At 50.4% G+C, this 17,636-nt stretch overlaps 1 protein-coding gene and 1 long non-coding RNA gene across 6 annotated transcripts in view; one reads left to right on the forward strand and one right to left on the reverse strand.

Annotated features, from left to right (window-relative positions):
• Kirrel1 (kirre like nephrin family adhesion molecule 1) overlaps positions 1 to 17,636 on the forward strand; it is a 97,942-nt gene that overhangs the window by 45,917 nt on the left and 34,389 nt on the right. The gene's annotated exons all lie outside the window — the stretch shown is intronic.
• Positions 4,052 to 15,801, reverse strand: LOC121142449. The gene is made up of 2 exons (XR_005879487.1): positions 15,261 to 15,801; positions 4,052 to 8,386 (listed from the first exon to the last, which is right to left on the reverse strand). It is a non-coding gene; the product is annotated as an uncharacterized LOC121142449 (long non-coding RNA).

Below are 17,636 nucleotides of genomic sequence, written 5' to 3' on the forward strand. Positions count from 1 at the left end.
AGCGTTGTTCTCGTTTACTTTTCTGGATCAAATTGCCAGTGGTGGGATTTCTGGATGCATGTCACGTGCCGTTTGCTCTCCTGCCTGCCCCTCGTCCCCCCACTTGTAGCCATGGCTTGGGACTGGGGTCGGAAGACTTGAGAGTGGCAGGTCTAGGTGGGGTGAGGTGGCATGTCGGAGCCCAGCAACCTAGGACAGGGTACAGGGACCGAGGGCAGGTGTAGCAGTGCGCTCAATTTCCCCCTTTGCTGCTGCGTCCAGTCTTCAAGCTGGGCTGTCCCCCTGGTCTCCCGTGACCCCTGAGGCTGTTGCCTGGGGGAGACCCTCTGGCTTAGCACGTTTGTTCCCCTCTCCGCCTGGCTCCGTTTTTACATGTGTAAAAACCTAAGCTGTAAAAACCGCCCGGCCCTGTGAGATATGAATTACCTCTTCCAGGGCATTCTTTCCGGATGGCCTGGGGGTTGCTACATGTTTTAGTGCACTGAGCTCTGAGGGAGGTCCCAGAGGCAGGGAACGAGTCTGGCTTGCTCTTGAGAGAGAGCTGCATTTGTCGCTTGTGGGTAGTGTTGTTATGGTTTTTCCTTTGGTTTGTTTTGATGTGTTTGGTTTCTGTTTTTTTGGCAACCATGCCATCTCCTCACGGCTGTTCATGTGCTTAAAAGCAGAGCTCCAAGCAAGGCGACAGTTAGTGCTCAGGAGGCTCTCCTGCTGGGCACATGGGACTGGGTCTCTCCGGCCTGCTTTCCCTCAGGACAGTCCCCTGCTCTTGCCCGGGGCTGGGGGAGTGATGTCACACTCAAGGTCATTCATTCGTTCACTCACTCTCGCTCCCTTAACCAAGTTTACGAGGCCCTTCTGCCAGCTGGTTTGTGGGTCCAACCTTTACGAATGGAGTAGAGGAGGAACTGGGCTGTCACGCTGCATCTGGGGACAGGGACAGACATAAAGTGGCCCGACAGTGGAACACACAAGCCAACCTCCTAACAAGGGTAAGAAGTGAGAACCATAGGCAAAGGGACCAGGGCCTTCGGAGGCTGCTGGGTCCTGGCTCCAGCTTGCATTCATTTAAAGACACACAGACGCCCAGGTTTGCTGGAACGGTAGTGTCCCCACACAGCCAGCGTGCGATGTTAAGAAAAGCATAGGGCGAGGGCAGAAGAGGGCCAAGACAACCTCTCACAACCCTGGGAGTGGAGGGCAGTCCAGACCACCAGGACCTCGTGACAGTGACCAGTGGCTCTTCCCCTGGGGAAAACGACTCAGTTAGGGGTAACTACCAAACAAGGTTGCCAGGTGACCTGAAGGTAAGAGGGTCCAGGAATTGGTAGGGATGACCTTTGTACCCTTCTCCCACCTCCCGGTTTTTCGGGAGGCAGATTGGATATTTAGAATCTTTCACCCGGGCTCACAAGCTTTTCCATAACTTCACTCTGTGACTTGTGGCTTCCCCGTGTGAAGCAGGAGAGATAGGAGACCAGGTGAGATTGTGGAATCGGAGCCACCTGAGGAATCCCCGTATCTTCACACTGCTGCACTGTCCACTGAATCCCCACTAAGGGCCAGGCTGTCTGTGTCCTGCGCACACCGAAGTCTTCATCACCTGGAGGTGGTGCAGTTTTCCTGCTCTGTAGGTGAGGGAGTGGATGGCAGCCAGGGGACACACACGCAGGCAGCCTGCTTTGGCCTTTGCCTTCTTGGTTACTCTTGCCTTTTGCCTGCGTAGGACTGCACGCCTTAAGGGTGGGGGAGGAAGAATCAGACGTCGTGTACGTAACTGGGCTGTGACAGCCACGCTGGAGTATCTGGGGAAAGAGCCTTCATGAAAAGTTTCTTGGGAATGGGAATTGTGAGATCTCTCTTCTGCCCTCCTCACGGAGGGAGAAAAGTAGAAGTGCTGACGCCAGCCCCTCCCCTTTCCTTCTCCAGTTCACCCCAGCCCCTTTCTTGGCCCCTTCTGCAAGCTTCCCTACCCCAGCTTGTGGTCTTCACCCTGTTGGAATCAGATATGGCCTTTGTCTTTCTGCCTGGCTGCTCCCTTTCAGGGATAAAGGGCTCTGTGTCTGGGAATGCTGTGGCTTAGGGAAGCCTGGGGCAGCTTGGGGACCTTTTCTCTGCATCACCTTCCCTGAGACTGGTGAGCCCCGTGGAGGTAGAGAAAGCCTTTGCTTTCCTGGGTCACTGCTCAGGGGGGAACGGGGAGCAGAGCAGAGAATGTGACCCTGTGGAGAGGCCTTGGAGTATGGTGGGTTGCGTGTCAACAGGGGTCTGAAGAAAGGACAGCAGCATCGGTTGAGTCTCCTGCTCCCAATGCTCGCACTCGGATCAGCCCTGCATGTCTGAGAGGACTCATGTCGGGTTGGGTGGTGGCTGTCCCTTTGGGTGCACCATGTGCTCCTTCCCACCAGGGGAAGGCATAACTGTTTGCCAGCTCAATGTAATCTGAAAACCATGGTGTTGATGGTAAAAGGGCTAGTGAAATTTCATGTCTATTTATAATCGTAATTATTGCTAATAGCTTCATCTGCATAACATGTACAAGACTAAGCACTTCATATACTTTGGTTCATCCAGTCTTTACAGCCATATTTTATAGACGAAAAAAACCTGAGGTTCAGACGAGTTAAGTTTGTTTGTGCAGAGGGCAGCTGCGAAGCTCTGAGTCAATCCGTCAGTAAGCCCATGCTCTCCCTGGCGGGAAGACCCTGTAGGAAACCTGCCTTTCCATCCCAACAGCGTTGTGAACCATGCACTCCTTAATGTCTTTTCACCTCCACATTTCCATCAGTACAATGGCGTTAATGATAGGAACGTTCATGGCGGATATTAGGATTCACTGAGACAACTACATAAAACGTTCATCCAGAAGGTTTGAACTGGAGAACAGAGGTGACACTGCATTTAGATATAAGAAAGTGAGCAGTATGGGCATGGTCCCTCCCTATGTGCAACCCAGCTGCGCCTGCAATGCTCACATTCTGTATATTGGATGCACACTCACATTCTGTATATTGGATGCACACTCACATTCTGTATATTGGAGACACAGTGTAAAACCAGCTACTCAAGGGTGGCAGAGCCAAAGGTAAGCCCTCTTCTGCCTACCTCCAGACCCAGGCTGAGCGTCTCGTGAAGCCCTCCCTGGGGAGGGGGTGGTCCTGTGCTTTGTGCTGGGAGTCCACATCTAGAGAGAGCATCCACCCTTTCTGAACAACCCCCCTTTTCTTGAGATAGTTTCTTTGTGTAGCCCTGGTTGTCCTAGAACTCGTTCTGTAGACCAGGCTGGCCTGGAACTCACAGAGACCCCCTGCCTCTGCCTCCCGAGTGCCGGGATCAAAGGTGTGCGCCACCAACGCCTGTAGCAGATTTTCTCCCAAATCAAGACGTGGAGACTTATCAGTTATCTTATGCATGTCCCACAGGCTCTTAGAACTTAATTTAACCTGTTTCTCTCCATCTGTTTGTTTTTGCCTCGGGTCTCTACCATTTTTTCCTTCTGTATGTCCTTCTTTCCTGCTTCTTCATGTCTGTCTGTCTGGCTGGTGACTGGCTGGTCCCAGGCATCTCCCTCTCTTTCTCCCTTTTTCTCTCTTCTCTCAAGCCCAGATTTCTCCTCCTACTTATTCTCTCTGCCCACCAGCCCCCCTCCCTTTACTGCCTAGCTATTGGCCATTCAGCTTTTTATTAGACCAATCAGGTGCCTTAGGCAGGCAAAGCAACACATCTTTACATAGTTAAACAAATGTAGCACAAACAGATGTAACACATTTTTGCATAGTTAGAGTAATGTTCCACAACAACTGCCTGGCCCTGGCCACCCACTTGAATGAGGAGTGGATCAATAAAACTCCTTGCCAGGCGGTGGTGGCGCATGCCTTTAACCCCAGCACTCAGGAGACAGAGGCAGGCGATCTCTGTGAGGTTGAGGCCAGCCTGGTCTATGGAGTGAGTTCCAGGACAGCTGAGGTGGGGCGGTTACACAGAGAAACCCTGTGTCAAACAAACAAAACAAAATTAAAAAAGAAAAGGAAAAAAAAAAAGGAGAACAGAAGGCAAGCTTTAACAATCTAATTTATCCATTTAACGCTTTAAATCTCCTGATGTATTTTCTAAGTGCTGTGTTGACAGTAATAACTAAAACAGGAAAAGAAAATGCCCACCTCTTAGATCTATAAAGGAAAGATCCAGTAGATAAATTAATAATTACAATATGAATACTCAGTTACAATAGGAGCAGTGGTAAGGGTCATGGAGAACAATCAAGCAGTAGGAGGGGAGTCTAGGATGTGGCAAAGCTGGTCGACAGTTTAAATCAGTCAAATTTCTGTGGCTGTAACAAATATTTGAGCAACCTATAAGGAGGAAAGGTTTATCCTGGCCCGTGACTTTAGTCCGCAGTTGCTTGGCCCCATTGCTTTGGTGGTGAAGCAGAACATCTTAGTGGAGAGTGTGTGGCAGAACCAAGCTGCTTATCTCACAGCAGCCAGGAAGCAGAGAGAGGAAAGAGCAGAATCCCAGTCACCTCACCCGCCTGAAGATCTCACCGTCTCCCGACAGCATCATCCAGCCTTTAGTGCATGGGCTTTGGGAAGAGCAAACCATAACATACGATCCAAACCATAATGGGCTGGAGAGCTTACTCAGAAAGCAGCAACTTAGGAAAGATCCAGAGGAGAGAAAGGCACAGGTGAGACGCAGGAATGTGCCTGGTGTAGCTGAGCAAAAGCTGACACGGGTGTGGTGAATCGAGGGAAACAATGGCTGTGGAGGGTGCGGTGTGGGTTCGTAAAGCAGCGTGCAGTGCAGGCCATGTCTTCAGTGCCACAGCCCATTTCTGACCCTCATCACCTTGGACACAGGGCAGATTTCACACAGTGCAGAACATGGCCCAGCAAAATTCCCTGCACTTCGAATGCCAGTCTCAAGTTCAGGAGCTGCCACGACCCTATTGGATTTGATAACTTCACGAATGTCTCACAGAGTTCGGAAAAGTCGTACGGTTTTCAAAGAGACCTGCCATAGAGATCTGAGAAGGTTTCAGATGGAGCTGCCATGTCCTCTGCTTGAGGAATCAAGACTAACATCCTCCACAAGTCATGCATTCAGTAACTAGAAGCTTCTGGAGCCCTGAGTGTCTGGGGTGTTTACTGGAGTTTCTCAGTTGAGTTTGCAGCCTCTAGCCTCCCTAGCATTAACCCAGGTGTGGAGCTGGGCACAATGGCACACTCCTGTAATCCCAACACTTGAGCAGAAGTGGGAGGCTTAGGAGTTCGGGGTTGTCCTTAGCTTTATAGCTAGTTCAGATCATTTTGGGCTACATGAGACTCTGTCTCAAACAAGCAAAAACCAAACCAAACGAAAACAAACAAACAAAAAACCATCTGTGGGTCTAGCATGAGTAGCAAAACTACTCCTGTCACTCCGAAGTCCTTAGAGCTTGGAACTAGAATGAAGACCAGACAAGCTTTTTAAGAGCAGGCTTTGAAGGAATTCTCAGGACCATGGCTTCTCAACAATATCAGAAGCCATCTGTGGGTCGGGGGAGGGATGAAGTAGGCAGAGGAGCCACATGTTAGAATTTCTGTTTGAACAGTTATTCTGGCTGCTATGTTAAGAGTGAACCTAGGAAGGAAGGAGTGGGGTCTCCATGGCTACTCTAGCTGTCTTGGCATGAAATGGTGGCTAGCATCAGGTACCCATCTCTAGAGTTACTTTGAACTTAGAACTACCACTATTGACTGGTGGTTTGGGTACTAGGCAAGAAAGAAATAGGACTCGGGTGATATGTTTTGCTTTAAGTTCTGGAGGAGTGAAATTGTTATGTACTGACAGTATAGGGTCAGGGTGAAAACCAGAGGCTCAGTTTCACTTTGGGGGATGAAATCCAGGGCATCTTATGTGCCAAGCATATATTCTACCACTGAACTGTATCTCCAGCCCAGGAGCTTCGTTAGTTAAGTGTGAGATACTAATTAGATACCCAAGGAGGGATGTTAAATAGGCCATTTAATAGATGCATCTAGGTCTTGAGGGGGTGTTCTGAGCAGAGATAGGACACCAGAACACATGTTTAAAGTCATGTCACTAAAGGCTGGGGAGACTGCTCAGTCAGTAAAATGCTTGCCACACAAATATGACTGAATTTAGATCCTTAGTACCCATGGAAAAAGCCAGGCATAGTAGTGGAAACATGTCATCCTAGTGCTGGAGGGTCAGGTGGCAGGAGGATCCTTAGGTTTTGCTGGCCAGCTAGTCTTGTGAATATGTAAGTTGCGGGTTTAGTGAAAGACCCCGTCTCAAAAAAATAAACCCAATGTCGACCTCTGACCTCCACCACAACTGCATGCATTCATACATGCACAAATATGTACAAATGTATGCACAGACCGTATGATTAAATGAGTTCGCCACAGACAGGCCCAAAGCAAAACCCTGGAAACACACAGATCAGTGTAGTCCTCACCCCTTATCAAGGAAACTCTTCGTAACAGGCAGAAAACCATGGGTAATCAAGATGAGAAGTGGCGGGGCCCAGTTCCAATGGGAACACCTATAATACAGCTCCAGAACTGAAGGCTCAAGGATGCTTATGGAAGAGGGGTGGCTAAGAACAGGGAGTTTTGCCATGAGATCATGTTTCCTGGGAATGTCAGAAGCTCCCCCCATGGAGCCTCACCAGCATGAGTGCTGAACAAGGGCAACAACTGGCTTGCTAATGTGAATAGAAGCACGCCCAGGATGCCTCAGCAGAGGACCAAAGGATGCTGAGCTGGAGAAATGCTCTTCCCCAGGGAAGAGCACACTGCTTGTTTGTCTGATGGCAAATGGCCAGCCCTGAAAACATGCACGTAATATACAGACTGGACGGTTATATTTAGGAGTATATGTGTCACACACATGCACATGTAACCGCAGTCGGTGGAGAGGGGCGGAACATAACTTTGAAAGCCAGCAACAAGGTATATGGGAAGAAAAGGAAGGCAGAAGTGATGTAATTATATTATAACCCCAAAAGTGAAGAGGAAATACCAGAGGGTAGGCAGTCACAGAAAAACCATGTGTGTGGGTCCTGCAGGACCTGTGAGGAAAGCTCCTGCTTTCAACTAGAAAGTTCTATTGTGGCCCATGAGGCAAGATGGCTAAGGACTAGGGGTGGGCTCAACAGTAGAGCACACGCGTGCCTGGCCCGTGCAAATCCCGATCCAGATCTAGGCATGGAAAATTAGGTAACGACCCACCCCAATAAGAGGAGGACTAAGATGGGCTAGCGTTACCCGCTGAGGAGCTCCATCCCCAGTGACCTTAGTGAGATGTTCTTGTGTGGGACGGGGGATTATGTACCCAGTTCTGCCAGGGTGCTTTTGCTTATGAGGAGAGCCGAGGTTATGGATTGAGCAGTGTCCGTCTGGGGTCCAGAGAGTTGAGCAGTGTCCATCTGGGGTCGAGAGAGAAGATGCAGTGTGTTTACAGGGAGGTGCCTGTGGGAGCAGCAGCAGCGTTAGAGATGAAGGATCTCTGGTCAGAGGTAAAGGAGACTCGGGGGGAATGTCATAACTCGCCTCTCATACTTAAAGGACTATCATGTGGAAGAGAATTAGATTCGTTTTACGTGACCCCCGAGGAAAAGCTAGGATTGACGCCTGGAAGCTGCAGTACAGCCTGAATTAGAAGTCCTTGCCTGCGTTGTTTCCTCATCTGATTAAGCTGCACTCGGTGCCTGCTGTGGAATCAGCATTGGCTGAAGGAGGCACCGAGACAGAGTTCTGCTAAAATCCCAGCCCTCTTCGGATAATGCAAAGGAACTCGGACGCGTTGCGTAATGTGGGCTGGAAATGCTAACCTGCCTGGGGTGGAGAGTGGGGGTCTGGGGATCATATGGCTCAGATGACCATTGGCATAATTCCTGGCTAAGGATATTCCACTGTCTGGTAATGGAGATTCGTCTCAGTCAAGCCCGGTGAGTTTTCAGGACGCCTCGGCTGTGTGGGTGCAGCCTTCGTAAAAACGATGTCTGACAGACGATTGGTGGTAGTATATTACCACTCGCCGAGCACTTCCGGTTCTCGTCCCAGGCCTGGCGAAGCCAGTCTGTGGTCTTGTGCCTTTTAGCTGGGTATCAGGTGAAGCATCTCTTACCGCTGCCTCCCGGTTTGGTCCCCTTGAACCTGCTCCAGTCAAGCCTGTTTTCTGTCCTCTGCCTTTTGTGCTCCTCCTCCAGCTGAACACTCTCCTGTTTCCTGGACGTGTTTCATGTTTTCTTTTCAAGAAGGTCTCTGGAAGTCAAGTTCCCTGAATCTGTGACGTTCTGTGGTCCAGTCATCCTTGTAGTCTTCGGGCGTGCTGTGAAGCATGCCTAGTTTAAATGGCATGGAGGTTGGTCTGTAGGATGCTGTAAATAAGGAGGGTGGAAGACAAAGAAGAATGAAGTGAGATTGGTTCCAGTTGCACCTTACTGGAAGCTGGTATCCTCTTCATTCTACAAAGCAAGCGTGTTGCCCCGGGCTGACTGGCCTGGTGGGCTGCCGCACGGATACACTTGAGCTCTGCGCTCTGCTGCCTCTCTCAGGATGGAAAAGAGTTAAGATGGGAAAGCGTCTTTCTGTTCTGCCTGGCTGTTCTGAGCTTCAACCTGCTGGACCTGTGAGGGCAGACAGACTATGCCCTGTCCTCTTTGATTTCACAGCTGTAGAATCACAGGATAGCAAAGAGGGACATGGGGAGATGACTTGGAGTGGCCACAAAGGGAAAGAAACTGTGAGCCTTTGTGTATATACAAAAATTACAGAATGTCCAATTTGGTAACTCAGGGTGGGTTCCCGAACAGCCACAAGTTAATCCTGCTGCAGTGAATCTCGTTTCTGGTGTTGCTTTAAGAGTGAAGCAATGTCCTTATTCTCCAGGTAGAAGGCTAATTACAAGAGTAGGAAATGGTACACTGTTGACCAGAGTATGAAGTGGTTCAGTGTGTCGGAGGAAGCATAGGCAGCAGAGACTAATGGGATCAGTCTCCCTTCTCAGAGAATAGAGAAAGACAAGGTGGACAGCTGAGCTGAGGGATTCCAAGAGGAGCAGTCAGGTGGGCTGTTGGGGAAGGTTTCCTGGAGAGGAGGCACTGGGAGAAAAAAACTTGGACTGGCAAGCAAGAATGAATAAGATATTTGTAGGATGCTAGGAAAGGGAGCAGGAACTACTTTGAGGTTTAGCTCAGTTCTACAAATGTTACTGAGGCCTAGACATCGCGGCTACGTACAAAGGTTAATTAACACTACCTGTCCTCTAAGAGCATACCAAGGTTTTGCAGAGTGATGAGGTGCACATGATCCCTCCGTAGCGGCCTTGGCCCAGGCTGAGTGGTAGGAAGGCTCCCAGGATCCAAGCCAGAAATGCATCTTGAAGGATAAATAGAAATGAGCAAGGGTTGGGCAGGGAGCTGCCCGGCGTGGATGCTGGAGCAGGATGCTACTGGCGTGGGCAAGACCCTGACAAGGTGAGAGTCCTCACGGGAGGAAGTGGCACTGCAGTGTAGAAGAGGACTCTGAAGAGTGAGTGGCAGTAGCTTTGGGTAAGCCTGATCTGTACTTCTTCTGAAGTCCCGGAGAACCCCTGAAGGATTTTATACTGGGCCTGTGCTTTAGAAAGACCATTTGGGCAGCTGTATTGAGAATGGATTTAAGAGGAGCAAGCTGGAGGCAGGGAACCATTAGAAAGGAATTGGAACAATCCTGGGGAGCAATGGAAAAGATTTTAACCACTTTGGTGAGGATGGAGATGAAGGATTAAAACTGGAACCTCCTTAGGAGATACACATGCACAGAGACACACACACACACACACACATGCATGCACATATATATCCCTGATATGCATCATGAGAGAGTCTTGGATGAGTCTCGGGTCTAATCGACAGTGAAGAGGTAGCAGAGTCTCTGGACAGAAAGATTAAGGTAATGATCCTGAGAATCTTCCCACATCACAGAAGTCATGGCCCTTGGTAAATGAGGGAGGGTCATCAAAGACAGAGCCACAACCCTTATTGGCTAAGTCTAAGTGATGTGAGCACTTCCTGAGAATCTCTGGCTGGGGTCAAGGGCTGTGCAGCTCTTCGGGTTTAGGGCCAAAGTCAGCGTCATGAAAGGGACTGGAGGTTGAGAGGGCTGTGCCTGCGGTGTAGGGCATCTGCATCATTTGTTTCATGGGGGTCTATTACAGGGACAGAGCAGCAGGGTGTGGTTGGCATGAGATGACATGAGATGGATTCTACGGGAACACACTCACACTTCATTTCTGGTTTGGCTGTTAACCGGTTCTATGACATGAGACTTCAGGAGATCCACGTCTCCTCTTTTGACCCCTGATTTTATCTTTTGTAGAGTAAAGGGCCAGATTAGATTAGGAAGTTTCATCAAATGTGAAATCTCACAATTCTGGAGAATACAGTCAGGTATTGAGTCTAATGAAGCGCAGGATGGCCTTGAACCCAGCAAGTAGCAGAAGGTGACTTAGATTCTCTCGCTCCACTCTCCAATTCCTTTTCATGGGCAAGTAGCACCGTATGTGGCTCCGACACAGACCCGACTGGGGAGAAGGGACGCCTGTTGTTCCTGTAGCTCCACATGAAGACTCACCCCTCATGCCTCAGTTTTGTCTAAAGCAAATGAACGATTGGGACCACTTACTGAATGTCCCAAAGGCGGCACAGGCCAGCGCTCACGGGAGTCTGTCCCGCGCTCCCGTCCTGCTCTGTGCCCACGGCTTATGCTGCCTCTGGAAGACCTCCCCCCTCCCTCCTTGTGTCTGAGATGGCAATCCTGCTCCCACTGGCAGCTCTCGGCATCTATAAAAACAGACAGTAAGCTATTGTTCTGAATGGTTCAAGGTCACATAGCAAACACGTATAGATTATGAAGTAGACATTAATGAAGTAGAAACAGTGGCCATTTCATTACTATGTGTAAAATCCCTTTAGGTCCTCATAACTCAGCACTGCCAATAACGGATACACAGCCACAGCAACCCCAGCGCAGTAGCTGTGCCTCCTCTGACTCCCGCTTTTCTCCTGTCTGGGAAGGAATGCAGTGCAGAGATGGGGCCCTTTCTTCCTCTCTCTTTGCTTCATTCATCCTCCCTTCTTGCTTACCCTTTTCCTGGGAAAAGTACAAGAACAACTTAATAATACCCGGCCCCCACCCGGTCATCTGCAGGATGAAGTCACCCACACATCACTGGCCTCTGCCTCCCCCCCACCACACCAGGGCTCCTGTGAATGTCTTCACTGACCCTCCGCTCTCAGATCCCACGCTCCTCCAACCCTGCGGATTGACATCTACTGCCTTTGCTTTACACTCTTACAGTTTCCCTCCAGATGGAGTGTGGCTTCTCTGCGCCGTGCCTACCGTTTCCCCAGCTTGTATCTCTGTTGCCCCATGATGAAAGTCCAGACTGGTGCACCTGAGAGTCCGTGCGAGCCCATCAACGCTCTCCCCTTGCCCCGTCTCTTTAGTTCATCGGAAACCCTTCAGGGGTCTCAGTCCACCGTAGCCTCCCGTTTGCTTCCGTGCAAGTTTTGCTTGAAGGACGCCTCCCCCCCCGAATTCATTTGTGTGCTTCCTGAGCACCTCCCACGTTTCAGATCGTTGCCTGGCGGATGCCCCCTTTCTGCCAACCCGGCACACTTTGTCCTTTCACCTAGAACCCTGCACTGCATGTGTATGTGACTGTGTTTGCTTGTAGATCCCTGAGCGGGAGGTGTGGCACTCCACTTCTTGTCCATCCCATGATAGTACCACACACACACACACACACACACACACACACACACCACACACACACACACACCACACACACACACACACACACACGCACACACACACACGCACACACACACACACGCACACACACACCATGTACATCCACACTCACAATAATGATACATTTTTACTTTTTTTTTGTTTTGTTTTGTTTTTCAAGACCTGGTTTCTCTGTGCAATCCTAGCTGTCCTGGAACTCTCTCTGTAGACCAGGCTGCCTCCCAAGGATTAAAGACAATTGCCACTGCTGCCTGGCACATTTTAACTCTTTAAATAGATCTGTTTTATTTGTAATTTTGCGTGCCCCGGCCCCCACGCCCCGTTATTCTCCGGACACACTTGCTGCCCCGCCTACCTCTGTCAAACGGTACGTACTCTGTCGCATCTGCTAGCTCAAGGCTTCACCCTATCCTTTGCAAACTTCTCATGTTCACTCTTCCCTCCTTTTTGTCATCTTCAAGACTGGGTCCAAAATGGCCTCAAACTTTTTAATTCTGAAATGCATTTTATTTTGCGTGCGTGTGTGGTGTGTGTGTGTGTGTGTGTGTGTGTGTGTGTGTGTGTGTGGTGTGTCTGAGTTTAAGCCTGTGTGCTGCATGTGTACACAAGCCCGTTGATGTCAGAGGAGGGCATTGGGGCCTTGGAAGCTGGAGTTACAGACAGTTGTGAGCTACCATTTAGGTGCCAGGCACCAGGGTCCTCTATCTACAAAGAGCAGTAGGCGCTCTTACCTCTGCGCGGTCTGACTAGCTCTGGCTCCTCCCTACTCTGTGTGGCTAAGGCCGGGCTTAACCTCCTGCCCCTACTTTTTGAGTGATGGGACTGCTGGTGTGTGCCATTGTTCTTAGTCTTTCTTCTTTTATCACCATTGAAACTGCTGATTTCTTCCCAGAAGAAAGCTGAGACAGGAGGATCACTGTGAGTTTAAGGCCAGACTGGGCTACAGAGTGAAACTCTGTCTCAGTCTCAGAAACAACCAAATTAATAATTTCTCTCCTACATACCAGAGCTGATGTTTGGCTGGAGGTCATTGTTCCTAATACCTGGAGGCTATGCCTTATCCCTCCCCCCCCCCCCTTATCTCCATAGCGACAGCCATAAACCCTGCATGAAGTGGCCCAGGATGGAAGGCAGAGTGCCTCTGCGTTGCATCACCTGTTTTGATTTCTGGGTTTCCTTTTTTTTTTCTTTCTTTCTTTTTCTGGACTCATGGGCCACAAAGGATTGAGAGAGTGGTGGGCTGGGTTGAGAAGAAGGTGGGGGGGGGGGGGGGGTAGGTCCAGCCGGAAGACTGGTTCAGTTTGACAACTCACAGAGGTTACAAACAGGATTTCTTCACCGCTGAGCTACCTGTGAATATTTATGGGAACATCACCATCCTTACATTATTACTCAAGTTTTGATTATCTTAAACACATGCCAGGCTGTGGGGAAACATGCAAAAACTGTGTTAGTTACCCGGTTCTCCACCTCAGAGTTCGGGGCCGTATCCCCTCCCCATGCCACTAATGTGCTTGAGGTCTGGTCATGATATTTATAGTGATTTTCAGTGCCTCTCTCTGGCTTCAAAAGTACTCCGACATCTGAGCGTTGCTCATCATTTTCAAGGCCTGTCCAGCCCGTGCTCTTTATAGAGGAGGAAATGAGAACTGGGAAGTGTTGCTGGCCCCCGGGCCTACTTCCTTGGCGAGTGGTTGTTCAGTCTAGGTCTTCTGACTCCAGTGAAATGTCTGTTGTTTTTGAGGCCTCTACTGGGGATGGAACCCAGACTTACGCGCCTGCCAGGCAAGCAGTCCGCCACTGGGATGTGCCCTTTTCCCCAGCAGACATTTTCTCCCCACATGCTACTAAAACCCGCCCACCGACTGTTCTTAGAATTCCTCTGTCCTCATCAATTCTATTTATTCTACAAATGGTTATTTTATCAAGTATGTACTCCTGCAGAGATAGAGACATTAAAATAGGGCAATGAGGTCAGCAGAGATGCTCCTCTTGGCAAGGTTACCCCTTTTCTGGATGCGGGGATTTACGGGTGTGCACACAGGAACCTTCCTTTCATGGACCATTTCACTGTATTCTTCAGAATCTTTTTTGTGGTCTTTTCTGTCACCCGTTTCTGGGCTGATCTGTCACCCTGTTGCATCACTGATGAAACTGAAACTCAGAGAGTCTTAGCCTTCACTTGGCTGAACCTAGGCCCAAGGGCTTACAACTCTACCACCCTCAAGAAAGCAGGAGAGCGAAAGAACAAAAAGAAAACAAACCGTGGCTACCTAACCCGGATAGGCCCACCTGGGAACGCAGGAGCAAAGCGGGGTGGGCTCTGCTAAGTTCCTAGAACCCAGCATTTGCTGTCATTACCCACAGCTGCTCGAAGCTCCTTGGTCCCCTGAGGGTCCTTCTACTTCATTATGGAAGAAACATGCTTTGAACTGCTTTTGCAGCTCTGCCAGAGATACAGGCTTCTGCTAGCAGAAAGCTCTGTGTTTGCTACAGCTGTCCCTCACCTCAGAGGTTTGGGCAGCACACCCTCCCTAGACCACCGTCTAGGTGCCATCTGGGGAAGGCCAGCACGCCAGAAATTTGCGTGCCTCAAAACCATTTTATTGGCCTCTTGTGGTACTGAAAGTCATGTAATTACCAGCAGAATTTATACGTTACCAGGGCTGCGAAGGCACCCTCCCTGCATCTCCTTCCAGGCACTGCAAATATTGAAGGCTGGCTAAGGAAAGAGTCAAACATACCCACCTTTATTATCTGTGCACCCTGTAGATAAGGTTTAATTGAAAATTGGTTCATCTGTTCCCTGCGCCTAATTACAAGCTGCCTGCAATGCCAATGGAGCTCAGGAAGAGGAGCCCAGCACTCTCAGAGAAGACCTGAGCTTGGAACTTGAATGCAGCGGCGGCGAGTGCCATATCCCCTGCTCTATGTGTCCTCTGGCTGCCGGTGCAGGAGCAAGCCCTGGGTCCACTGCCGTGGCTTTTTCCTTGCGGCTCATGCCTGCTTCCTCCTCCCCAGGGATACATTCCCCCTACTCCATCCTTTCCACTTCTTCCCTTCCAGCCAGATGGGCCCAGCCTCTATCTGCCATCTCCGTCCCCTGTACACTTTCGGGCTTGTCTGGAAGCCCCATGCCCTTCCAGGACACCCCTTCCCATATGGTGCAACCTCCTCCTCTACATCTTTCTCTAACAAGCCCTCACACTGGTAATGGCAGCTCTTGGGCCCTTGTGACCACCCCAAGGACTTGTTTCTCCCACCACGCCATACCAGTCTTTACCTTCCCTAGCTCTTCCTTCCGGGGCACAGGCTCTGCATACGGGGCGGTGTTTTCAATAGAGCGGGAGAGCCTGGATTCCAGGCCCTTTCTGCATTCCGAGAGTCGATCACTCTGCCAGATGGCAGAGCCAGATAGATCAAGCCGGCTGTCTTGCTCAGACACCCAGGACCTACCTCCGATGATGCGTCTTCCACCGTGGCCTGCTCCGTCCTGGCCCCACTCACATATCATTGCTGCCGCGTTGAGCTCCAAGGATAATTCTGCTGCCAGAGAGCAGGAGGAGGAATTCATCTTCCAGCTCCGGGCGGGCAGCTGTGAAATACGATTTCTAAAGTGTTTATAATGCACCGTGTTTAGATAGCACTTTACATCTTCCAGAGCAGCTGGCTGAGCAGTGGCACTGCCCATCTGGGCTGGAGGGTGGGGCTCGACTCTTCAGCTCAAACACACGCCTGGCGTCGGTACCTTAGTTTCTCCTTCCGAAACAGCGAGGGAACCCTTGGGTCTCTGCCTTCTGCTGGAATATGAGATGGCATCTCTCCTCCCCCACCCGATCCTCATCTTTCAAACCCGTGCTCTCCTTAGCTTATCTCCTCCTGGAAAGTGCCCGCATGCCTCGTTTCCCCCAGCAAACCCACAGTGTGTGCCCGCTGGTGGCCAGAGTCTGGGATACAGAGGAGCCTAGAGCCTTTGTGGTCTCTCGGAAGTTGATGGAATAGGAGTGTGAGTCTCCTGCCTCCAGCGCTGTGGTCTGAGAAGGCAGCGGAGGAAGCCACTCCCACTGCCCTTAGTTTGGGGTCAGGATATGCTCCCTGTGGTTGAGGACTCCTTGGGGAACCAGCAAATGCAGACACAGAAAAGATACTTGCCTTGTTCATGGTGTTCTGCTCAGAACCCTTAAGCCTAAGATCTAGAACTTTCCTCAGTCACCACACTTCCTGGGCCTTTTGCTCAGATGTGGAATACGAGCATTTATCTCTTTAGTCCTCTCCAGACCTCTCGCTGGACCCAGAATTCTTCCCTACTTACAAACCACTGAATCCTTTCCGGTCATCCATCCAAAGACCAGGAAACCCCAGGGTGAGCCAAGGAATAAAAAGGACATAGAGAGGTTGCTATGGCCACCCTTGCTTCTTCCCAAAAGACAGCTGCTCCAGCCGTGACAGCGTCCTAGTCTCCCTCTTTGAAGCAGTCGTCCCCTGAAAGGCCCATGGCAATTCTGTTTGTAGGTAAAATCATATCGATTTGTAGATAGTCTGGGGTTTAGTTCCCAGGGTTGCTGACTTGGGCAATAGCAGTCCAGGGTCTCGGGAGTCGAGGGTCACCGGGGACTTACTCTAACCTTTTGTGGTGTGACCATGCTACTTAACGATTCCTCAGTGGACCACCAGGTGGAGAGAGTCTTTGGTAAGTGTGTGGTTGCTGTACGGCTGATTGATGCACAGGCCGGGCTAGGGAGGCGTTTTTTCAGGCGGATTGCTTTGGCTGTGCTCCGGAACATTCTTCACGGGATGCTGCATGCCTTTAGCTACATTTGTGGCATGTGTGCCTGGTCAGAATGGAGCCTTGGAGCAGAGGTTCAGACCGAAGGCTCTGTGTGTCTCCACTTTGTGTACTTGCTGATTTCAGGCTTTGGCCTGGAGTGTGGATGTCTCCCCTGTCGGCAACCCTGTGGACTCTTTACCTCCCAGGAAGACGGTTCCTCACCAGAGTTCCCCAGCCTTTGTGCCACTGCTTTTCAGCAGACACCACGCCTGACGATATCAAACATTCTTCATTATCATTCTGAATATCCTCCCTCCCCCTCCTCCCTTCCTGTCCTGCCCTAGGCTTCCAAGGCCCACATCTGTCATTGAGAAAGGCCGAGAGGCCGTTAGCCAGAACACTTGTTACACCCCCTCCATCCAAGTACTTGTCACAGGCATTGAAAGCTGGTCTGAGACTTTAGGTCCCACCCAAGGGCGGGAGATCCCGACTCGGTGCCCGCTTCCAGATTCAGAGCTGAGCGCAGATGTTACCGGCTCAAAGTTGTTTAGATCAAGAAATAGTTGGGAAGCTCGGGAGATGACTCAGTGGTTAAGACTACTGGCTGCTCTTCCGGAGGACCAGGGTTCAATCCCCAGCACCTGTAAATGCCTAACAAACTGTCCTTCACTCCAGTCTCAGGGACCTGACATCTTCTTTGACCTCCTTGGGCACCGTATGCTCATGGCTCACTGCAGACACCCATACATGTGAAAGAAAAAGAAAAGAAGAGGAAACAGCTGGAAGCCGGGCGAGTTTTTTCAGTCTCCCTGGTTAGGGTGACATCTCCTATGAATGCGAGCTCCAGATGACATCTGGGAACTGATGTCTCACCCCCTAGAGAAAGAACTACAACTAACTCCATCATCCTATTCCAGGAGATGAGGACCCAGACCTAGCACATCTGTCACACGTAAAGTCCTCAGATTTGGCTGTGACAAGAGTAGAACAGCCGTTTCCCAGGTGCCGCAGCAACAGCTCCTGAGAGATGCGCAGAGCTGTGCTCTTTGGAGATGTCAGGGAAG

Source organism: Mesocricetus auratus, unplaced genomic scaffold (genome assembly GCF_017639785.1).
Source record: "Mesocricetus auratus isolate SY011 unplaced genomic scaffold, BCM_Maur_2.0 Super-Scaffold_100009, whole genome shotgun sequence".
NCBI classification, from domain to species: domain Eukaryota; kingdom Metazoa; phylum Chordata; class Mammalia; order Rodentia; family Cricetidae; genus Mesocricetus; species Mesocricetus auratus.